This window comes from Budorcas taxicolor, chromosome 11 (assembly GCF_023091745.1).
Source record: "Budorcas taxicolor isolate Tak-1 chromosome 11, Takin1.1, whole genome shotgun sequence".
Taxonomy (NCBI): Eukaryota; Metazoa; Chordata; class Mammalia; order Artiodactyla; family Bovidae; genus Budorcas; species Budorcas taxicolor.
The window spans coordinates 13,624,550-13,649,607 of NC_068920.1; positions in this window are offsets into that span (position 1 = coordinate 13,624,550).

Here is a 25,058-nt window from a genome sequence, read left to right on the forward strand (position 1 = left end):
GACATTGAGCGTTGACCACGTATAAGGTGATATGTAAGATGAGCTGGTCCAGGCAAAACCGTTCTCTAAAGGCAGACAGTGAGAGTGTCACAAAACAGGTGTGATTCAGGCAATGATCATTGTAAGCATGAGGGGCAAAAGTTAGAATCACACAATGGACTTACTTAAATATTTTCTACTCTGGCTAACCACGGCCAGATCCCATGTTGAAAGCAAAATAGTTCCCTTCTATGCTGGCAACTTTATTGTCACATGAAGTCTGGTTCTTGTCTGTTTCTTTATTATCATGATGGTCCCCATTTTTCTTTTCTGTGAAAAAGGGTTTATTTGCCTTATGTCTTCAGTTAGGTGTATATATATATATATATATATATATTTATCAAGGCTTTGCATTCTCTAAGTGTGGAGAGAGCCACTTCTGGTTTTTGTATTTTTCTGTTTTCCACATGATGATTAAACTCACCATATCTTCACTTGAAATCTAGAACTTCTGGAGTTTCATGAAACCCTTGCAGTTTCACAAGAAATTCTCAAGCCTATTTATATGTGCATTATGCTGAATAGCATCCAGCATTTTCGTTCTTTGCTAAAAAACGTTTGTGAGTGTCTCCATTCTCAATCCCAGGGCCGTCTGGAGTTGTGTCTGTCATCCACACATCGCTGGAGTTCTGAAGTTGTGTAGGCAACCATACTGACTGCTTGTGAGCAGTCTTGACACCTAGAAGCACAGTGCTTTCCAGACCCTGGGTTTGTCTGTGAGTCATTGACTGAGGGTGAAGAGCCTGCTTGTCTTCACCCAGAGGGGCTTTGCCTTTGGGGCTCTAGCCTCAGGCAAAGGCGTCATCATGGCATTGCTCTCAGAAATACTGATTTCAAGATGTCTAGTAAGTATACAGTGGCGATTTTGATTAGGCAGCTGGAAACACGAGATTAGTAAGCAGAAAGAGAGAGATGAACTGATAATCTAAAATTGGGAGTCCTCATTATCAAAACCATGGGACTCTGAAATCAACGAGATGCTAAGCAGTAATAAATAGGAAGAGGAGTCTGAAGCCCTCTTCCAAAGGACATCTTCTAAATGACCTTATCTGAAGGGCCCTATGAACGTTCGTCATCCAGGGACGAGGGAATGATGAGGGTCCAGCAAAGAGCCTTAGCAGGAACCCCCAAAAGAGCTTGCTTCTCTCTCTCCTTTTCTCTCTGCCTCTGTCTCCTTTATTTAGCTTCAGTAACAGAAGACAGCCCTGACCCTGGTTTGTGAGGAAGTCTCATATGTTTTTGTTTATCGTTGGGACCCTGATCCTCTATGCTGACTTCCTCCTCTTCTGTGGGGTGGCCAGTGGCAGAATTATTACCCTGACCTGAGATTTTTTCCACCCTATCATGTACTCTTTCTGCAGAATCTCTCATCTGCCACAGAATGGCAACCTGGGGGCTTTGAGTCCACGCATGCTTCCTAACTCTGGCCGCTACACGTCCATTCACTCTGCATGTGTTCACTTCCAAGGCTCTCCCTCTCCAGGGTATTCCAGTGGCTACTGTAACATTAGAGATCAACGCATTTTCCATTCATGCCTAGAATGACCCCCTTCTAGACTCTACAAAAACTTTTAAAACCACAGCAGCAGCCAAATCTCCACTGGTGTTGAATCTGGTTATTTGCTGGTGGAATAATACAAAAACCTTTAAATAGCCCAACCTTCTCTTCCCCTAGAAAGAATTAATTTCTCAAGATACTATCAATAGATTTCTGTGATGTGTTGGTTAAAGCTGATTTCTAGTTAATAGTGTTTCCAGCAGCAGCAGCAGCAGCAGCAGCAGGGAGTCTGTAACACCTTCTCAGCTTAAGGAACTCACACTGCGCTGTGAGTGTTAGGCTCTCAACTGGCTCATCCAGCTGCGCGGGGCAGCTTCTCCATTTCTTTCCGCTCTTCATAAAATTCTCACAGCCCTTGGTGCATTGGTTCCCCTTCTTGTACACTGCAGATCTAAGAGACAGGTGACCTTGGCATCTCACACGCTACAGAGAACTTCTCCTTAAATCTTGCAAAGCTGAGCTATGTCGACAATTACACATTATCACATTCAAAAGAAACACTAATCTGGCATTGCAGCCCTTTTTCTCCCCCTTGATGTTAGTGCATTTGTTCTTTATGTCTCTATTTCTATTTTACAAATAAAAGCTTCTATACCATTTAGATTCTGCGTATATGCATTAATATACGATATATTGCGGCCGAAGAAAAGACAAACGTTCTTGGTAAGGGGATTGTCTACAATCAGTAGACTGCAGCCTGTGACTGAGGTTTCTAGATAATTGTGGCCAACTTTGAACTCCCTTATTATTGCAAAGTTGAAAGAAATGGCTTTACTTCTACCAGTAGGGTCTTCTGCCAAATTTGACTTGTATGTTTCTAAATCACTTACATATTTTAAAGGATTAAAATTAAAGATGAGATTAAAAACTTTCCTCTTGGCTTCAAAGGCAGAACCAAAATCTCCACACAGCCTAACTGACAACCCACCTCCTCTGCAGTTTAGAAAGAAGGGGGAAAAAAAAAGATTTGCCCACAGTATTTCTTAGCGTCTTAACCTCTTCTTTCCCAGCCAGCATTGTTCTGGAGTCAGTGTTAGAGTGTTGACATACATTGTGATGTTTTCCTTGGCTTTATGTAAGCCTGAAGTGACATTTAAGAAATCGATACAGAATAGGTGTCCATTTCTGAACTTGGCTCTGACTCCAATCCTTAGGAGGGAGCTTAATTTGACATGTTGTGACAGAATTAGTGCTGTTGCCATAACAGTAACTTTCCCCTAATAAATTTTTTCTCTCTGGAGATTTCAACACTTCAAAAGATAAGACAGCAGGCCTTCTGCAAACCAGAGGATGATAAGATTTCATGTAGGCCACGGAGCCAATGATTACTTCTGAAGCCCAACATGTAATTATGGAGACAGGACGAGGGAACTTTCAACATGCTTGCTGGTGGTAGAACAGAATACGGGGAGAAATGTCAAGTCGGGGTTGAGGTTCAAAGTTAGGAGCTGGTTTCCAGCTCTGCAGCTGCAGTAATTACACAATTCTGTACATTAGAACCATTTATCTCCTGCCAACTGTGGTAATTAATTTTGTCTTCAGTCAGTGAAGGGAGGATTGATCTTCTCTTTATGAAAAAGTTTCTCACGCAAATGTTTTCCAGTGTTGAAATGTCGAATGCCTGTTCGCCTGTTTTACAGGTACTTACTGGAATCTGAGTTCGCTGTTCTCTAAATCCATAACTAGTGCAAGTCAGAACCAAGGTTTATTGATGAAGTCCATTTTCCTCCTTAGAGATCAAAGCTTTTCAAAGTATATGCCAATGAGGGCTCTTAAGATATCTCTAAGCCTATTTGCATGTAATGTAAGAAGAGAGACCTATGCAGATAAATACCTGTTAATTTGCATAAACAAGGAATACAATCTTTTGCAGGCTTACATATTCTTTTGAAAAATTTCATATGAACTTATAGTCCATATGCTTAACAAAGCTCTTGAACTCAAATACACCCCTGTGACCTTATGGAGTGAAATTAGAATTAAAAATAGCTTGTCACTGGGCAGCTTTATCTCCATTTCCAGAAAACTTGAGTCATACTTTCAAACATTCTGTGTCCAAAAGTCCTTTACTTGGTTTAATATGAGAACCTATGTAATTTCTCACCAAAGTGTGGAGCTATTGTTATTATTATTATTGAGAGAGGGAGAAGCAGTTTTAAAGAATATGAGGACATGCGTATCACTGAATTATAATCCCTATTTTGTGTTTTAGAGAAAATCACTGTGAACTAAAATAGTATATAATTTTCATTTGATTTATTTCTTGAGTCTTCAAAGTCTTTGAACTGTGCCCATAAAAGATCATCACAGTGAAGCAAAACCAAAAATCACCAGTGATTTTTTTTCTCAAGAAATTAGATGAGTTAAGCAATATTGGTATTAAGCAAGATGTGATTGGGCTTGAGGATAAAAGGGGAATTTGGCAGTCCTGGGGATGAGAGGATAGCAATGAGAAGGTAAAATTAAACAACAACTTTACTTTTTTTTTTTTTCCATAAAAATTAAAATTTGAGTTTATCTCCTTGTATCCTTCTATCTGGGAAGCCCTGGTGGCATAGCATTAAAGACTTTGCCTGCTAAGCAGGAGATGCAGGTTTGATCCCTGGGTCAGGAAGATGCCCTGGAGAAGGAAACAGCTACCCTCTCCAATATTCTGGTCTGGAGAATCCCACGGACGGAGGAGCCTGGCAGGTTACAGTCCAGGGGGTTGCAAAGAGTTGGGCATGACTCAGTGACTAAACAGCAACAACAACAGCCCTTCTATCTAGTTTAGTACTAAAATTTTAGACCTGGGAACCACCGTAAAGATGATGATACTGGTGCTGTATTTTTCAGCTTTCATATGAATATGCATCTCTTGGAGATCTTGTTAAGATGGATTCTAATTCAGAAGGTCTGAGCTGAGTCCTGACAGTGAGTGTCTCTAATTTCCTCCCTCCAGCTGCTCTCTGAGCACCAAGGTTCTAGGTTACCCTCGACTCCATCTCTTCATAGATGAACACAGTAGGGTCTAGAGATTCTGGGTTTTCCAAGACCCGCAGCTACATGGTGACAAAGCAGTGAGGAAAACAGATCATATTCCCAGCCCAGTAGTTCCTACACAGAACCAGAGGTTTCCAGTCCTTTTCTGGTGGCAGAAAGCCATGAAAATCACGATGCTGTTTGCGGAATACCTTTAAACACTCATGTATTCAATGAACATTACACGACTGGGTGCTACATCAGATGGCATCTTAAAATAGATTCTAGCAATGGAATTTAATATCAGCAGTGAACAGGTTGGTGAGCTCAAGAGGATATTCTGATTTTGTGCATCCTAAAGGTTACATCATTTGAGGAACTTTATTTATTTTTTAAAATGTTTATATAAGTATTTTTGATGTGGACCATTTTAAAAGTCTTTATGGATTTGTTACAGTGTTGCTTCTGTTTCTCTGTTTTCGTTTTGTGGCCATGAGGCATGTGGGGTCTTAGCTTCCTAACCAGGGATGGAACTCACACCCCTGGCTTTGGAAGGTAAAATTTTAACCATTGGACTGCAAGGCAAGTCCCAGGAAGTTTTTGTTCTTTCTTTTTTTTAAAAGGTATTTAAAATTACAAACACAGATTATTAGGAAAGTTAATGTTTATGTGGAATGGGAAAAGAAATCCCAAGAAGTAACCGAGTCATTGGAGATTCCTGCCTCTGTCTTTTGACCACACTTCAGGCAATTCACGATCAGTATTTGTAGAGAATGGCTACTGTCTGCAGCTTAGCATTCATGCACAGTACTTACAAGAACGTGCGTCAGTGAGTGGACCTGAAACTTCATCTTCATCAGCTTTACTATAAAGCTGCCTCTGGCCTGAGACAGAGTTTGAGAAGCAGTGTGGTCTCCTTAGACCAGGCTCCATACTACCGGTGCCCCGGGTGAGTTCTCAGGGGTGACTGTGACCCATTCTGGACTTCACTGGTGGCTCAGACCGTGAAGAATCTGCCTGCAGTGTGGGAGACTGGGGGTTCGATTCCTGGGTCAAGAAGATCCCCTGGAGAGGGAAACAGCTACTCTTCTCCAGTATTCTGGCCTGGAGAATTCCATGGACAGAGGAGCCTGGCGGGCTACAGACCATGGGGTCACAAAGAGTTGGACAAGACTGAGTGACTTTCACTTTCAAGACCCATTCCACAACCCTTCATGGAGCACAGAATCAGTGTGGTATCCTCCATAGACTAGACCCCTTGAGATTCTTATCTAGAAAATCAGCTGTTAGAAGAATAAAGCATATTGTGTTAGCGCTCACTCAGCTTCCCCAGGGGCTCAGCAGGGAAAGAATCTGCTTGTAATGCAGGAGGCACAGGAGACTCAGGGTCGGTCCCTGGGTTTGGAAGATCCCCTGGAGGAGGAAATAGCAAGCCACTCCAGTCTTCTTGCCTGGAGAATCCCATGGACAGAGGAGCCTGGTGGGGTCACAAAGAGTCAGACACGACTGAGTACTTGCATAGTATACGGTGTGAGTGTTCACTTAGCTCCACTACGTACTTCGAAGGCGTGAAAAGAAGCCAACACAAAAACCAGGAAGGCAAGACAAAGTCAAAAAGCTCTGAGCAAATGTTCCAGCTTTAGAGGTTTCTCCCACTTGAACTCCACCATTTTCTCTGTATTTTTTTTAATCATCACCGGGACCATCCCTATTATGACCCAGATTTTGCTTCTCTTCTGATGTTCAACACTTTTGGTCAGCAGGATATGTATAAAGCTTATCCAGACTGTAGAATGGAACCGTAAAACATATAACTAAAATGACCTGAAAGCAATATGTGTGTGTGACAATGCTCTCAAATGGTCTTAGATATTGGTAACTGAATTTTAAACTACTTTACAGTTACTTTTAAAAATACACAGCATCCTGTTTTGGAAGATATTTGCTGTATTTTATTTTCATATACTAGAGAATCCCCTTGTACTGCAGTTTAGCATAGCTTCAGCACAACAAATATGATTAAGGTAAAATTATCAGAGAGCATACTGGATATTTAAAACCTCCAGAGAGGAAAAGGTTAAGAACATTGCACATTTTGGGGGTGTTGATGTTATATGATGATTCATAAGAACACAGTTTAAGCCATTCTTCTTGTCTGGTTGTATTTGTTTAACTGGGATGTGTATTTGTATCAGGTTCACTGTTGTGCCAGCTCTGGTAGATGTTATATCCCACGTATCTAAAATGGGTTTACAGATCAGGATGATTTATTTAAGCTAGACAAATACTCACATTAATTTATACTATGGAAATCAGCTTTGATTTTCTTTTTGTGGCCAACGTGGGGAAAAAAATCTGGTGAAATCATTTGGTCTTAAGAGTTTGCTTTATGAGCGATTTTCTCTGGGAAAAGAAGGGGGGACCTTCTGCTAAATTGGGGATCTGGGTAACCAAGCATCTCTAGGAGGAACAAAGGAAAAGAACAGAGGGGCTAATTGTTTAATTAGTAAATGTCTACTTGGTTAATGACATATTAATGAGTTTTTAAGCCCGTCATATCATTTACCATAAAAGACCCACGCGCCTATCCCTGGATGTACTGTATAATTAAGTAATGTGGCCCAGAGGAGTTAATCATTTAAAACTCTGTCATCTTTCTCTAGTTTGCAGATAGAAAAGCCCGCACAGAAGGCACCTGCCAGGTAGAGTCAGGGTGGCACATAATTCTGAACTAAATTGTCTCTCTGCTATGGTTGCACAGTCAGATGTCTGCCCAGAAGCAGAATTTTTTCTCCCCCTTTGGATAATCTAGAGAGCTGCTAAGACACCGCTGTTTGCTTGCTGGCGTTCAGTTATTTGCTCTGAGAGTGTAAGTTGGTATAATAGAATGGGGGCCATTTGAGAGGCTTTCGAGTATTTAAAAGAGTGGACAGGCTCAGCAGATTCTCTCATTCTAGAATGGTGGTAGCCAGTATGGTCGCCACTTGCCACATGGAGCTATTTAAATCTAAGTTAATGAAAATTAAGTAAGATCAGACGTTCATGTTGTAAGTCTCATTAACCACACACTAAGTGCTCAGTAGCCACGTGTGTGGCTAGTGGCCCCTGTCCAGGTGGCACAGATGCAGAGCTTTCCGCCCATCACCGAGTGCTCCCTTGGACTGTGTGATCGCGGAATAGAAGCGGCAGAAGCCCTCAGGACCAGCTGGAAACAGTGTTCAACCTGCTTCCTTCCACGCCCACCTCTGAAGAGCTGAAGAGACAATGCCCTCTTTAAACTCGGGCTGCTCAGCCCCATCCTACATCGCTAGCTCACCTTCTTTCTCATGGGGCAGGATCCATACCCGAACATCGGCAGCCACTGGTTTAGATCAGAAAGTGAAAATTTACCCGACTGCAGAGTACCTGATTTGGGGGCTATAAATCATGCTCCTATTGGTATATCATAGACCTTAGTACTGCAGTAGCATGATGGAACCTTCCAGCTCAGCCCCTTGTTCTAACCTGCTTTCCCAGGACCCTCTACATCTGCTCCCGTCAGACCAGCAGGACAGAATTCAAGTCAGAAGCAGTGGTTCCATACCTCCTACATCTCACAATGTGATTTTCCCTGGAATTAAATTTTGCATCCGGAAACCTTGGAATGTCTTAATTTTCTTGGACCTTCTATGTAAATGAATTGTCCAAATGGGCTATTTTAAATAATTTAAATACCATTCCCTAAGACTGTGCTTTACAGTCTGATTTTCATCAATATCTCCTTGGATCAGCCCTCTTTTCTCTCCTTGACGCCTATAATTCTAAATATATTGGCTCTTTGGGGGTCACTGCAAATTGTGGACGTAAGCAGGTGATACCCTGTACCGCTGGGGGTGCACTCCAGTGCATTCCTAGGGTCAAAATGCTTGAGACCCTCCCCCTAGTCTGCTGAGAAAAGCAAGAAAACTCTGCTTCCCATGATTCCTGCTGTAGTCCACATCCCTGCATTAAATGTCTTTTGCTGAGAGCTATGTAATGTTCATACTACCACCAGTGACCATCCCGCCAGGCCTGACAGCTGTGCTTCAAATAATTTAGGCTTGGAGCACCATTCAGCCCCCAGGTTCCAACAGATTACAGAAGCTTCTCACTGCTAGTGGTCTGACACTTCCTTTGTGTCATTTGTAGTGGAAGGACATTAGTCAAATCAAAAACATAGTTCTAAAAGTCAAAGGATACAGCTTGAACAGAGTACATCCATCCTTCTGGCTTGGAGAAATCTCGCAGGAAATATTGTTTGAACATCAAAAACATTGCTATGAAATTCACACTTTCCTTTCTCCTCTGTGTGCACCTGTACTTTCTACATCCATCCTCTTCTTGAAGTTGTTGTTGTTTAGTTGCTAAGTTGTGTCTGACTCTTTTGTGACCCCATGGACTGTAGCCCGCCAGGCTCCTCCATCCATGGAATTCTCCAGGCAAGAATACTGGAGTGAGTGGCCTTCTCCAGGGGATCTTCCAGACCCAGGGATTGAATCAGGGTCTCTCCTGCATTGAAGGTGGATTCTTTACCAGCTGAGCTACCAAGGAAGCCCTTCTTGAAGTTACCCTTGACCAATTACTTTGTTTGCACATAAGTTGAGAACAGATAAAATGTGTGTTATGTGCCACTTCTGGTAGAAGCTCTGACACTAGTGTTCAGCTTACCTTCCTATTCCCTCTGCTATTGTAGCTGGCCGCTTTGCACATGGCAGAGGATGATGCTGTGGAAGCCAAGTTCAGAGCTGATAGAATCATACATTTGCATTTGCACCCACTGAATTTTGTCATTGTTGGTAATGTACCATAGCCTAACCTATCCTGACTCTTACAATTCCTTATATTCAAGATGATTGAAATATAGTAGAAGAGATTAGACAGATTACTATCCAAAGCAATATGAGAATAACACCATATACATGGTTCAAAATAAACTTTATCTGAATGCTGAAAAAGAGAAACTGCTTCTGACCAAGGTGATTGGGAAAGACGTAATCAAAGATGAATAAGATGAGCAGTCATTTGAATATGATAAGATCTCAGTAGACAAATGATGGTGGAAGGCATTCAAGAAAGATGAAATGGAAATGGAGTTGGAGAGCCCAGGGGATGTTTCAAAAATGGGCTAGCATTTGGGCCCTTTAAAGCAGGTCACTGCACAGAATCGAGCAGGCTCTCAACGCTGAATTATACGCTGCAGCCTTGAGTGGAAGGGCCAGTGATGGAAAAGACCAGATAAGTAGGCCAAGGCGCAGGAGAAGATGCTGGGATGTCAAAGAAGTTTGACCTGTGTTCTGTGCAGTGAGAGTGATCAGTGTTTTATCAGATCAAGATTGCAGGAGATGGTTCTAGCATGATCTTCAAAATGAACAAGAAAAGAAAAGAAATTTCTAGACCTTTGTTCCTCCTTTGCTCTGGCTAAGTGACTCACTGCAACAGTTGGAGAGTGAGATGGTAAGGGCCTGAAATGAGACTCAGGAGATGGGAATCTAAAAATGAACAGTCAGGACTTCCCTGGTGGCCCAGTGGCTAAGACGCCACCTCCCAAGCAAGGGCACAGGTTTGATCCCTGGTCTGGGTGGTAAGAGGGGAAAAAGAGCAGACACTAGGGAAATGAGTACCATGTGGTCATCAGCATAGAGGCCCTGCCACTTATTATCTTAGGCAAACTCCAATTAATCACACCGAGACTTAGAGACTTTAAAGGCAAAATGGAGATAACACCAGTACCCCTTTCCTAAACTACTACAGGGGAGTAAATACGAAAAAAATTCATTCATTTCTGGGCTGTTCAGCCCATATATGCAGTCTCCAGTAGCTGGAAGTCACTTTTATTTAAAATAATGTCATTTTGGTTCCTTTCAAGAAGTATTATAATATTTTTTTTCTATTAAGCATTCAGTTTGCTTTTTTTTCTATGTGATACTTCTTTAGAAGAGGGAAAAAAAAAAGTCCTCAAAAAGTTAAGCTGTCAAAATAAAAATGAAAAAAATAAAAGGCATTTTTGTCTTATTTCAGGATCACTCTTCCTTTAGACCAGCAACCCCGAGTAAGCATGACCAGGAAGGCAGTCCTCTGTGTGGTGGGTAATTCTTTTTAAGGCCAGGAGGGAGAGCCGTAGTGAAGAATACTGGATAGGAAGGCAAACAAGACTAGGTCAGCACCCAGTCTCCCTTGGGGGGGATTCACAGAACTGCTTTTGTGTAAATAAGCAAAACTTTTGCAAAAGTTTGGTTTGTTTCTTTCTGAATTCAAAGTTGTTTTCTTGCCTTTGACTAATATTTTAGAAGGGAGAGAAAATATTTTTAAAAAAAGTGAATGCCACTTTAAAGATAGCAGAAAAGTTGGTTTTCAACAGCTAGAGAGAGTCAGCAAAAATATCAAAGCCTACTTTAGGTGGGCACACCGAAAATCTGTGGGCTCTAGGAGCATCCACGTGGCTCTTCTCTGCCAGGAACCATGTTGAGCATTTCATCACTTCATCATAGTCAGGAGGTTGCTCTTCCATTTTTCAAATGAGGCAAGAGCAACTCAAGAAATTAACAAACTGAAATAAAGATGTGATTGTATTCATTCATTAAACATGGGTTTATGAGCCCTCATTTTATGCCAGATACTTTTCGCAGCACTAGGTTATAACCTCCAGCAGGACTTGGATCCTAAGTTCCAGCAGCCCTGAGTTTAGTAGGGAAAAACGAATACATAAGGAAATAGTGTGATGAGGGCTTTACACGCCAGGCTCCTTGGGTGAGGAGACCTCAGGGTTGAGTCCTGCTGGGTGACTGTGGGTTGGCATCTGCTAAGGCGAGACGGCAGGACATCAGCAGAATGCTCTGTAGGTCAAAGGGGCTCCAGCACAACGTGAGTGCCTGGGCGGGACTGAGGCCTTGGCCGTGGGCTTCCTTGCCACCTTACGGTAGCTGGGCTTTTTCTTGCTGGCTTTATCAGAATCTGGCTAATCCATCACCATCTCGCTCAAGGCACTATCGTTCCTTCCCAGGATTGCTGTCATTGTCTCTTGCTTGGTTTGCTTGGTGTCCCTGTTTCTGCCATTGCACCCCTAGTCAGGTCGCCATTGTCAGGATATCCTGTTAAAATGTAAGTCAGATCACGTCACGCGGCTTAACACTTTCAGTGTTTTCCACTCATTTAGAAAAACTAAGTGGTCACATGGCTTCAGTGAATCTGCTGCCTGCTGCCTTTCACTTTCCTGCACCATTAACTCTCTGGTCTCACTTTCCATTGCTCTGCCTCCTGCTCACTCCGGTCCAGATGCAGAGGGCTTCGTGCTATTTTTAGGGCCCACCGATGCCCCTAGAGCATCTTCTCACCCCAGGACCTTTGCACCTGCTTGTTGTCTCTGCGTACGAGGCTCTTCTCTCTGACCTCTTGAAGGCTTTGACTTAAACACCATCCTCTTGGTGAGACTTCCCCAGCCCTCTTTCTAAAGTCGTAACCTATCCTTCTATCCATCTAAGCAATCTCAGTTCCCTTTCATTTAACACACTTATCTCTTATTTATTCGTCTTGTTGATTTTCTGTCTCCTTTCCGTGGCATGCAAGTTCCAAGAGGGGGGCGGATATTTGTCTGCTCACTGCTGTATCTCCAGAGTCTGCAGCAGTGCCTGGCTTCCTACTAAACATTCTTGACTAAATAAATGAGTACATCTGGACACGACTGGAGCGGTGACAAATGCTGCTCCAAGAGATGAACTTTCTTTCTGCATGAGGACAAGGCAAAGAGGAAACATCAGGCTCTGGGCGTCACTAAGTATGATAGGGTGAGCCCAAAAGTTAACCACAAACAGAGTGACACAAAGTGTTATAATCTAGGGGGGCTGTGGGCAAAACCCAGGCAACTCGGGTCTACTGAAAGTCAGAAATGGGAGTAATACTGATATCATAATCCACATGGATAGGGAATTTTAAATAAATAGAGAATGCCAAGCACATTTTAGGTTCTTTATTTTTGGTACTTTCTTTGCTTGCCTTTCCTAGTAGGATACAAGATTCATTTGCACTCTTCTTAAAGTCTTATCAATAAAACCTGTGACTCTTCTCAGTGATGTTCTGGGGCTTAATTTTTGGTTTCTCTTTATCTTTGTAATTTTACCCAAAATTAACAGAGTGGTTGGCTCACTCATGAGTCAATATTCAGATCACGTGAGCTGATGATGAGTTGGATGCCAAGTAAAAATCAGGGTTTGTGCCAGACCATCACCAGAATATGAGGGCAAACAGCATACTCCCTGTTTTCTTCTAGAGTTTTCTGTTGATGATTTTCTTTATGTATCTTAGCTCTTGGATTTTATGTGAAAAACTAATAAAAGGATAGCACCTATAATAACACATTTTGTCGCTTTTACATTTTTGCTGTATTTTAAGAATATTAATCACAACATACGCATCAAAAAATACCAAACAGATCATTTTATTCTGTTATTTCATGGAAATTTGTTTTGTCTTAGTGAAAATTTCTCCGGTGATGGTGATGATAATAGATAATACTGCTATGCAGCTTCCTTTGTGCCAGGCACTTTTTCAAACCACTTTTCTCCTCCCCAGTCCATACACACAGAGATACATCTTTTAAAAATTCACTGAATTCTCACTATAGTCCTAAAATAAGTACAGTTTTATTCCCTCATTGTTTATTTCCTGAGGAAAGTCTTTGTTTTCAGATCTTTTTCTGTTTGGGTAAAGCTGCAAAGCTCTTCAAGGAAATTAAAAATTGAGGAGAAATCATAGGATATATTGAAGGATATCTTGAACTAGATCCTCTGTAGGGTCACCCTGGCTATAGAAGCTCAGATCTGTGTCTACCCACACCCTCAGTGATTCTCCAGAAGTGCCTGGACACGCTGCGGCTTGTAGGTAAACATTTGAGGAGGAAAGGAGACTCGTGTATCAGGTAATGCACCATTTGCAAAAATACTGAAGTGAGTGCTTTCTGGACATATGATTATTTCTTTGGGTATGTGATATGCATTCCCAAAGAAACAATATTGGGCTTCCATGTTGGCTCAGACAGTAAAGAATCTGCGGTAACGCAGGAGACCTGGGTTCAATCCCTGGGTTGGGAAGATTCCCCTGGAGAAGGAAATGGCAACGCATTCCTGTATTCTTGTCTGGCACAGACAGAGGAGCCTGATGGGCTGTACAGTTCAGGGGGTCACAAAGAGTCGGACATGACTGAGCAACTAACATACCTTGGAAGTGTGAACTAAAATCCTGGGACAAGCATTGTATGTTGCAAACCAGTGAAAACACTAAACACTGGTAAGCCATTCGACAAACTGGCAGTACTTCTCATGCATTTATTTATTTGCTGGTGCATTATTTCCTGATCTGTCAGCGCTCCCTCCATGATATCAAATCAAGGAAGGAAGTTAACGTTTTAGGAGTAACCCCAAACTGTAGAAGTCAGGGGGATAATTCTATCAGCCTGCATGGCTCTCCTTACTGGCAGCCAACCCAAGGACTCCTGGTATGTGCACAAAGGAAATGTATTTTGCATAACTTGACTTCCAAGCAGTGATTATCCCTTGCAGGCTGTTTGTTTTTCCAAGTGGTCCTGCTGATTAGAGGCTCTGAGTGCAATCTGTGGTGCTTGATAACCTAGCTACCTTGGCTTTCTGCTACATTAAACCCCTTTGGCCTGCTTTAAACAGGCACACTGATGCTTGCAGACTTTCTCTGCCTTCAGAAGCTGCATTTCTATGCCAGGAATTTGTTTCTTGAGGGTCATCAAGAAGTATATGATATGTGTTGGCAATGTGAACGTCAGTATGCAACTTTTGAGATGACACATTCTCATGTCTTACCTGATTTTGTGGCTGAATTTTTAAATAATTCAGTGAATATTTAATGAAGGTATACATCATCACCAGGTTTCCCTGGTGGCAGTGGTAAAGAATTTGCCTGCCAAGCAGGAGATGCGGGTTCGATCCCTGGGTTGGGAAAAATCCCCTGGAAAAGGAAATGGCAATCCACTCCAGAACTCTTGCCTCGGAAATCCCATGGACAGAGGATTCTGGCAGGCTACAGTCCATGGGGTCACAAAGAAACGGACATGACTGAGCGACTAAACCACAACAGTATACATCATCACCATCTTCTTGCACTGAGAGAGGGCTCCCCAAAGTCTATGTCAAGACATAATAGCCCTATTTGGTGCCCTGTGTTGGAGAGTAGGGTAGAGTAGGAAAAAAATGTCACGGTAGAACATGTTTGAGAAATATTTGCAAATTTGAAATTTACATGAATGATGTTAAATCCTTGAAACATCATTTGGCATCTCTGGGAATTATTGTTTGTCCACAGAATGTCCTTTCTTCATGTCACAGCCTTTATCACTCCTTGGAACTTAATTTCCATGGAGCACACATTGTAAAATGCTAATTTTACAAATGCTCATATGAGCCACGTGCAGGTTCTGTTTGCAGGACACTTGTCTCTATTTCACTGTAGGGCACAAGGGAGTACATTTCCTAAAAAGTCAATAAAAATCTATGTCTTTAATCTTATTTTTCCTTGCTCCAAGCCAGGGGTTGGAAAACTTTTTTTCTCTAAAACACAGCACAGTAAATGTTTCTGGTTTCCTGGACCATGCGGCCTCTGTCACAGCTACTCAGTTCTGTTCTTGTAGCATGAAAGCAGCTGCAGACAATATGAGAATAAATGAGCATGATTGAAACTGGGATTTCACATGATTTTTGTATATCAAGAGATCGTCTTCCTCTTTTTTCCAACCATTGAAAAACATAAATATCACTCTTCAATCACAGGCTGTGTAAAAATAGCCGAAGCGTTGGATTTGGTCTATGGACCGGTCAGTCGAGCCCTCCTACTCTTTGTGGATGTGAGAGTTGGACCATGGAGAAGACTGAGCGCTGAGGAATGGATGCTTTCAGCTGTGGTGCTGGGGAAGTCTCTTGAGAGTCCCTGGGACTGCAAGGAGGTCAAACCAGTCCATCCTAAAGGAGATCAACCCTGAATAGTCATCGGAAGGACTGATGCTGAAGCGCCAATACTTTGACCACCTGATGTGAAGAGCCAGCTCATTAGAAAAGACCTGGATTCTGGGAAAGATTGAAGGTAAGAGGAGAAGGGGATGACAGAAGATGAGACGGCTGGATGGCATCACTGACTCATTGGACATGAATTTGAGTAAACTCCAAGAGACAGTGGAGGACAGAGGAGCCTGGCGTCTCTTTTTTTTTTTTTCTTTTCACAAACCCACAAAAAACCACCCTAGTTTTCCTAAGGAAGGTTTATTCTAACAGTTTACTTCAGAGATAAAAAAATAACTATTCTTAATTAATATTAGAATTTTACTTGGTTCCTCAGACCTTTTAATTAGGACTTTCTTTGAGAGAAAAATGTTTTGAGACATAAAACTTCGAAGACAAGGCTGTACCCATTTCCTATTGAAATTTATAGCAACTTCCAGAAGCTCAATGACAGATGGGAGTTGAAAGAACTTTTTAAAAATTATCAAATATTTAGCAATAGTAAAAAAAGTCTTTAATTACAACTTTTGACACTTTCTTTTGTAGATGTTAGAAAAGCAAAAAAAAATAAAAATCTAAAATCTAAAAGTAGATCAGATCCACATGAGAAGAGTTTTTTAGACACATCACTCTAGTGTTCCATGGTATTCTTTATTTTTTAAAAAGTTAAACAATATTTTGTGTAAAACATAAATTATAGTTATTAACTATAGCTTAGAATAAACTCTAATCAAGGATGAAGAACTAATGCAATTTAAAGGAGAGATTTTTTTGGAAAATTCTCCAGTCTTGTCATTAAAAATGGCAATGTTATATATATATCTGATAGTTTTGTTCCTTGGTTAGGTTTTTATTGATTAATAAATCCATCAGTTTATTTCCTCCATCATTCAACCCGCAATTCCTGAGTGTTTGCTATGGGCTGGGTACTCTACCATAGTAAATACGTGGTACCTTAATTGGATTCAATTATTGACTTATCTTTTTTCATGATAAGATTTCGCAAGAAAACTCTTAACACATCTGGTGAGGACCTTTTCACTTGAAAAAAAAAAAAGTCAAACATTTAATGTAACTACAGATATATCACCAAAGTGCTTGGCTTCTGGCATAAAACAGGAGCTATGTATAAACACATCATAAAAACAGATAAAACAGGAGCAGAGAGCCCAGAAGGTAAAGTTGTCTTTTAGATACTGTCATGGTGACAACCCAAGCAGTGCCCCAAAAGGCCAGAGGATAAAGCAAACTGAACCAGACTTCAAGTCAACAGACATTTATTGAACTACATTTCTGCATAGGGCACTGTGATCGTTGCTTTGGGGATACAAACATGAGTGAAACATTATTTCTGCCCTCCAGGAATTTACATGGGGAGACGGAGATATGAAGAAGTGCCACTGCGGGCAGAATACATCAAGTGCTGGAAGAGAGATTCTGCAACAGTAAGTATCAGGGAAGGCTTCATAACAAGGGTGGGACTTGAACTCTTCCTGTAAGACCAGATAAGCTTTGAGAGGCAGAGAAGGGAGGAAAGTGCAGCATAACCCACAAACAAGGCCATGAAGCAAACGATGGCAGTGTGCAGTCCTCAGCCTGGGACCAGAGAAGCACGCCCACCAGGGGTGGTCGCTCACTCAGAGGGTGATCTCGGGCTGTGGTTTCAGGGTCTGGTGCTGAAACCCACAGGGCAGGTGGTCAGGAAGCAAAGATGGGTGTGCAGAGGAGCTCGGACAAACCGGAACTCCGCGGGCTGGGCTGGGTCCCCCAAAGAATGATGGAACCCACTTGCTACTTTCACCAGTTCCCAGCCTCCATCACTGATGATGGGAGTGATTTGTGGGAGAGGCTGGAACCATTCTTTATGGAGCTTGAGATGCCCTGGCCCCAGGTGTGGGACAAGCTGGTGGAGAAGAGCAGAAAGGAGAGAAGGGGCTACACATATTTGGTTCCGTAGCCAACCAGCTGAGCCCCCTTGCATAACACATGACCTCCAGCTGCATCTGGTACCCACCAAGACTGTTGTGGTCAAAGAGAAATGTGGCTGCGGTTTCACGGTTCCATTCCAAACCCTGTACAAGTTGTCTCTTCTGCTCTGCTCCCAGTTCAGAACTCAGCAGAGAAGGGAATCCTGAGAAGCGTAGTTCCAGCTTATTTAAATCGACAAACTGCGAATCTCCTGCATGGTGCATCTCTCAGGATGACGTCGTCCTATCTATTTGTATGATACCAGATACTTTATCTCCTCGGAGATCACATAGGTTCCTCAGAACATCACAGAGAATGGAACACTCGCCAGACCCAACCTGTAGTCTAAACTATTAAGGAAAGAATTTATTCATTTGCTAAAGATCATTCATCGTGTCCATTCATTCAGTTATTTAAGCACCAAAGTGCTGGAAATGAACACAAGAGAATAGGATTAGATTAGAAGAGGAAGTTGTATCAAGTTGCTTCTTTTCCTATTTTAATGAGGGAATTAATTTTAATAATGATAATTAATTAATAATGAATTAATTAATTCATTTTTGCTCAGTGACTTACAATTTCCAGATAATGCAAAGCTCTTACCTACAGATGTAGAATGATCTGGTCTTGAACCCCTGAAAATATTACGTTGAAATGAATAGAAGAGGTAATAAATGAAATGGTTAATTTTTGGTGGTGAAAGACCTGTTAGCACTTCTTGCTTTCTCTTCCTAGAAATACATATGCATCTGGGTAGTGTCATGCTTTGGAAGACACCCTGAAGTATAAGCAAAAGATTCTTTGCTTAAAACATTGAAACCACCACCATGACCACCAGCAACAACAAAACCAACAAAACCCAAGACAAACGAGTTTTGTGGCAACACAATAAAAGCCCAGGTCAAGTAAGTACAATTAAACACAGTTGGCAGTATCTATTCTTAATTCATCTATACAATTAGGTCTCCAGCTTTTAAGCATCTTAGCATCCGGCATTTCGTCTTCAGACACAAAACCTATGCTTCAGGTGGCTCCAAAACTCAAGAGACGACTTGATAAAGAAGGTGATTTGGAAGGTGTGAATGCACCTCAAAGGAAGGGATTGAACTGGGGTCAAAGATGAAATTGGAAAAGAATGGACAGTTTGTAGAAAAGATGTGCTGAATTAAAAGTTGGTTTTATTACGGTTCCTACTGGAAGTGAGAAGTAATTCCAGTAACTCTAGGGTAGTGATCATAATTCCAGGTCACGCTTTCCTCTCTATTTTCGAATTCAGTTGTGCTATTTCCAAGAGTGCAGCAAAAGAGAACAAGAGCCCGCCTCTGAATCTCAGAGTCCTGTGATTGGCTAAAATAACTACTGAGACCTTGCGTTCCAACAGCACTTTATGAAGTGTTTCCACATAAAAGATCTTTCTTGATATAACTCTTGCGTGGCGTGTCTTCCATTTTCTAGACAGTGTGAGTTTTTTGATGTGTGAGATGAACTGAAACAGGAAGAGGGACAGGAAATTTACAGACCTGTGGAATGATATTCCACGATGGGGTATTCTTTATAATTATCCTGGCTGAATGGCACCACCCAAAGTTCTTAAATCATCAACAATGCCGTTTTTACCGTAGGGGATAAGAGTTACGATCCTGCGACCCTTTAAATCTTCTTCCTTGACAAAGGTGATCTACCTTTCCAGCCAGCCTGTCTTGATGATCCATGGAGGTGCCACGCTGGTGCTGGATGTGTGTGATGGAGGGCTCCTAAAAGGCTCTTGGTAGGAGGAAAGTGCTACTTACATAGAGCAGGAATCTTGTGAGATTTAAAGGGGGGAAGATGCTTGTTTGAGTCACGAATAACAGAATTCAGCCAAATGCGCGTTTGCATTGCTAGCACTGGTATTTTTGTTTTCTGTAACTTGTGACCAAGATTTTGAACATGACATTAGTTTCTTGACAGCATGGGTTACCTTCTAACATGGGACCCATGTCGACAGGTCATTGTCCTAATCTGTTTCCATTGAGAACCTTAAATAGACACTGTGTATGTGTGTGTGTGAGTTGCTCAGTCATGTCTGACTCTTTGTGACCCCATGGACTGTACCCGCCAGGCTCCTCTGTCCATGGGATTCTCCAGGCAAGAATACTGGAGTGGGTGGCTGTTCCCTTCTCCAGGGGATCTTCGCGACCCAGGGGTCGAAACTGGGTCTCTTACAGTGGAGGCAGATTCTTTACCATGTAAGCCACCAGGGAAGCCCAATGACCACTAATGTAACAACTATTCAGCAGTGACAAAAAATTATCTATTTACTTTTCCTCTCTGATCTAATCAACATAAATCTAGTCATTTCTAATTATTCTAGAGATCACTTCTTGCCCACAGCTGGTACTCAGTCAAAAGGGTCCAAAGTGTGACCACGTTAGTTGCATTATCTAAACTAAAACCTTCTCCACCACCTACTAGATTTCTCATCCTTAGGGCTCTATGAGTCCATCAAAATTAAGATGGTCAGAAGAGAAATTGTTATCTTCTCCCTCAAAACTGTGCTTTCTTTCTAAAGCTATTCCTTCTACATGTGAATGGTCTCAGGGGATGCTCGTGGTAAAGAAGGTGTCTGCCAGTGCCGGAAGCGTAAGAGACTCAGGTTCGATCCCTGGGTCAGGAGGATCCCCTGGAGAAGGAAATGGCAGCCCACTCTAGTATTCTTGCCTGAAAAATCCTGCGGGCAGAGGAGCCTGGCAGGCTACAGTCCATGGGGTCGCAAAGAGCTGGACACGACGGAAGTGACTTGGCAATGGTGCCGCCATCGACTGAGACTCCCAAGGCAGCAACTTTGGAGTCTTTCTACACCTCGTCAATCTCCTTGTCTTGTCGAATCACAAGTGTGATTCGAGCCCAACCTCTCTGGTGTGTTCCTAGTCCATATCCTAGGATTCTGTGCTAGTTTACACCCTCTTTATTTATTGCGTGGATCATTACTGCCTTTCTCTAAGTGGTTTTATTTTTCAACAATCTTTCATTTTTTCTGGAACCCATGGTTGTCAATCACCCTCCGTTCATCTAACTGGGATATTTTCTGGGGAATGGATGTTGTATAAAATGATGCTTTGCTTCTCTGTTTAAGAGCTTTCCTGGTGGCTCAGGGGCTGCCCCTGTCTCTCAGCAGTAAAGAATCCACATGGGATGCCAGAGACCTGGGTTCGATCCCTGGGCCAGGAAGGTCCCCTGGAGAAGGGAATGACAACCCACTCAGGTTTTCTTTTTATTTATTTATTTTTAATTAAAGGGTACTTGTTTTATCGTATTGTGTTGGTTTCTACCAACATTGAGGCACTCCAATTTTCTTGCCTGGAGAATTTCATGGACAATCCTCTGTCCATGGGCAGCTGGTGGACTGCAGTCCATGGGGTCGCAAAGAGTCAGACACAACTGAAGTGACTAACGCTTTCCCTGTTTAAACTAGAACAGCTTATGAAAAATGGCCCCTCACAAAGTAGCCCATGAGTTCAGAGAAAGGGAGTCATGATCATGGGGGGAATGTGTGGACAAGGGGGAGGGGGCCTTACCTGTTGGTAAAGCAAGGGAGGCTGCTACTGATGCCTGTTAACCATGTGAAGTTGAAGAAATGTTAGTTGCTCAGTCATGTCCGACTCAACAACGTATCTAAGTTGAGGTTGGATTCTAGAAGAACTGGGTTTGCCTTAATTGGGTACTGTAGCTGGGTGGTGAGCTTGGCACACGGAAAATCAAGAAAGGTGGTGTTGTAAAGCAGGACTGGGTCTGGCAGCATCTTCTAAATGACCGTCACCTGCCTTCTTCTCCAGTCATTCTCGAGTATACATCCTTCAGTTTAGCTGTGCAGTTTGTTAAAGTCACTTGAGGACATGGTGTATCCACCATAGATGAGACTGTAGAGAAAACCCTGGGACTGTAAGGATAATAACCCATATCTGTTATTATTAAGGCATTTTGAAAGAATAAAAGCTTAATTCCATTATAGATTTCCTATTGTTCATAACCTTTATTAATATAAAATTGCTCTCCTTATTCAGTTCAAAGTTTTTCTTAACAAAACTAAGTCTTTTTATCAACTTATGCACTCAACAAGTGTTTCTTGAATCCTGATTCCAGATGCTTTGATAGTTGTTGAAAACAGATTTATAACAAACATGCTGCCACTTCTATCATGGAGTTGTTCCTACAAATAAAACTGATACCTATATTTTTACCCTGGGTCTTTTGAGGGGGTAGAGGGGGAAGGGTGTTATACTCTAGAGTCTTGTGTATCTGCTGTTTTCTAGTGATATTTTACTTTTTAAATGTTTCTTGTAAAGAACAAAATATTAGATTGTTATTTTAGTGGTTTCTGGGAGTCTTTGCCTTGTAAAGGGGGGGGGGGGTTAGATCTTTTATTTTTCTCTCATACACAGTCTCCCTTGGTCATCTTGATTCATTTTCGTTTAATGCTTGATTTCTCTTGTCTTTTATTTTTCACGACAATTGAAAGGTAGCTGCTCTTATTTTTCATTCTACCAGTTGATTTTCAAAATCTTTTCCAGGAGAACTTTAAAACATTGTTGATGCTATCAAGTTAAGGAACAAAGTAACACCCTCTAAGTCGCCTTCTGAGAAAATGAAGGATTTAGTGCTTTTATTTTTCTTTTCCCCCTTAATTTAGGTCTTGATCAGTGTATCTTAGAGCCTGCTCTCTGTGTGTGTGTATGTAAAATTGGTCTTAAATGTGGTGTTTACCAGACCAAATAAGTATTCAGTCTTAGGCAACTACCTTAACAAATCCTCCCTTTTCAACATAGGGATAGTCTTTTATCTCTTGAATGACAGAGGATATTTTATTTTGTTAAATCATGGTTTTTAAAAAAATTACTCTTTTATAAGTACTTTAGTAGGACAAGGATGCTTTTATTTTCTTCTGAGAATCAGAAAATCAAATGTGTGCGTTATATGCAGGCACTTTTTTATCTTTAATGAAAATGCTGTAATGTGGATTGCCTTTGATAGGGAATGACGGTTATTGTTATCCATTGTTATCAATAATCAGTTCAGTTCAGTCGCTCAGTCATGTCCAACTCTTTGCAACCCATGGACTGCAGCACACCCGACCTCCCTGTCCATCACCAATTCCCAGCACCTGCTCAAACTCATGTCCATTGAGTTGGTGATGCCATCCAGCCATATCATCTTCTGTTGTCCCCTTCGCCTCCTTCCTTCAGTTTTTCCCAGCATCAGGGCCTTTTCTTTGCATCAGGTGGCCAAAGTATTGGAGTTTCAGCTTCAGCATCAGTTCTTCCAATGAATATTCAGGACTGATTTCCTTTAGGATACACTGGTTGGATCTCCTTGCGGTCCCAGGGACTCTCGAGAGTCTTCTCCAACACCACAGTTCAAAAGCATCAATTCTTCATAGTCCAACTCTCCCATCCATACATGGCTACTGGAAAAAACCATAGCTTTGACTGGTCATTTAAAAATGGGAGTGAGCCAACAGTGGCTTAATATGAATTAATGCAAGACCCCCATAATACAAAGGGAATCATACCATGAGGAATTAGATATCTTAAGTCCAGTTCAAAGTCAAGATGTGAGCCAGAGTCCAGACAGGTTTAAAAGACCACAAAGCAAGTGTTCATTCTTGGCGCAGTGTGGGGAAGCAGACATCTTCTTGTTGTTGGCACCATCCCAGAAGCGTTAACCTTGGCAAATGGCATGTATGGCAGCTTTGACCCTGGAGTAGTTTAAAGACTGGAGGGGCCTTAGAGCTCATCTTGTCTGAGAAGCCCATTAGGAGATGGAGGGTCAGCATGGTGAGTCATCAGCGATGGAAGCTGGGCCAGAGGTTACGTGTCTGGTGCTGGATCCGGGCTTCTTTCCATCGCCTCCAACTGCCTCTCATCTCAACCATAATTAAACAGCAAATGTTAGAGATTTTACTTAAAGACTAGATGGGTTCAATGCAGATCGACTAGTATAAAACTCTCTGGCATTTTGTTTTTCTGTTAATAAACCAGCCTGATAAATTTAGCCTCCTTTCTAACATCAGCTAATAGAAACCATTTTTGACTTATTGAAAGCATTCACCGTTTCCGAGAGGAGCCCGCAGTGAGCATGTGTCCACCGAAGTTCATGGTATTTGAGCGATATCTTTCTTGATAGACGCAAATACATGCAGGTTGTCATCTGAGTGACAGTGTAGCTCCATGAACACCATTCTTCTTTGGCTCCAATTTGATACATTGGGGGCGTGAAGTTTTCAACAACTGTGTTTCATTTCCCTTCTGATGGAGTAAGAATACTGCACATTAACTTTAAACCTCAAAAGCATTCAAGAAAGACAATTTAACCCATGTTAGCCACTCCAGTGTTCTTGCCTGGAGAATCCCAGGGACGGGGGAGCCTGGTGGGCTGCTGTCTATGGGGTCGCACAGAGTCAGACACGACTGAAGCGAGTCAGCAGCAACATCTTTAGATAGCTGTACAGCCTTTGTTGTTGTTGTTTAGTTGCTAAGTCGTATCCAACTCTTTTGCAGCCCCATGGGCCCCATGGACCAGCCAGATTCCTCTGTTCATGGGATTTCCCAGGCAAGAATACTGGAATGGGTTGCCATTTTCTTCTCCAGGGGATCTTTCTAACCCAGGGATTGAACCTGTGTCTCCTGCATTGGCAGGCATATTCTTTACTACTGAGTCCATGGATGGAGGAGCCTGGTAGGCTGCAGTCCATGGGGTCGCTAAGAGTAGGACACGACTGAGCAACTTCACTTTCACATTTCACTTTCATGCATTGGAGAAGGAAATAGCAACCCACTCCAGTGTTCTTGCCTGGAGGATCCCAGGAACGGGGGAGCCTGGTGGGCTGCCGTCTATGGGGTCGCACAGAGTCAGACACGACTGAATTGACTTAGCAGCAGCAGCAGCACCTAGGGAGCCCACAGCTTTTACTCTCCCCCTGGAAAACAGATAATCAGACCTTTCAACTGGCTAACGCGTAACAGTGCTACTAAAACAATCAGATACATATAATGATCTGGTTTTTCTTTTCTTAAAATCCAAGGCTTGGGACTTCCCTGGTGAGTCCAGTAGTTAGGACTTTGCCTTCCAATGCAGAGGGTGAGGGTCAGCTCCCTGGTCAGGGAGCTGAGACCCCACATGCCTTATGGCCGAGAAGTCAAAACATTGAACAGAAGTAATACTGTAATAAATTCAATAAAGACTTAAAAAAAAAAGATGCTCCACATCAAAGAAAAACAAAAGCTTTAAAAAATCTAAGGCATGTTATCTGATAAAAAGTCCCAAAAGAGACTAGAGAAATCTATGTATACTTTTATCATATGGCAATCCTCTTAAAAATCTTAGCTCTTTCAGAGCACTCTTTATTATTGGCTCCCAGACAGTGATCACTGTAGTAATCGGAAGAGGAACAGGTGTGTAAATGATTTTCCTGTTTTTTTGTTTTTCAGGGATACCTAGATTAACTCTTACGTGTCATGAGAATA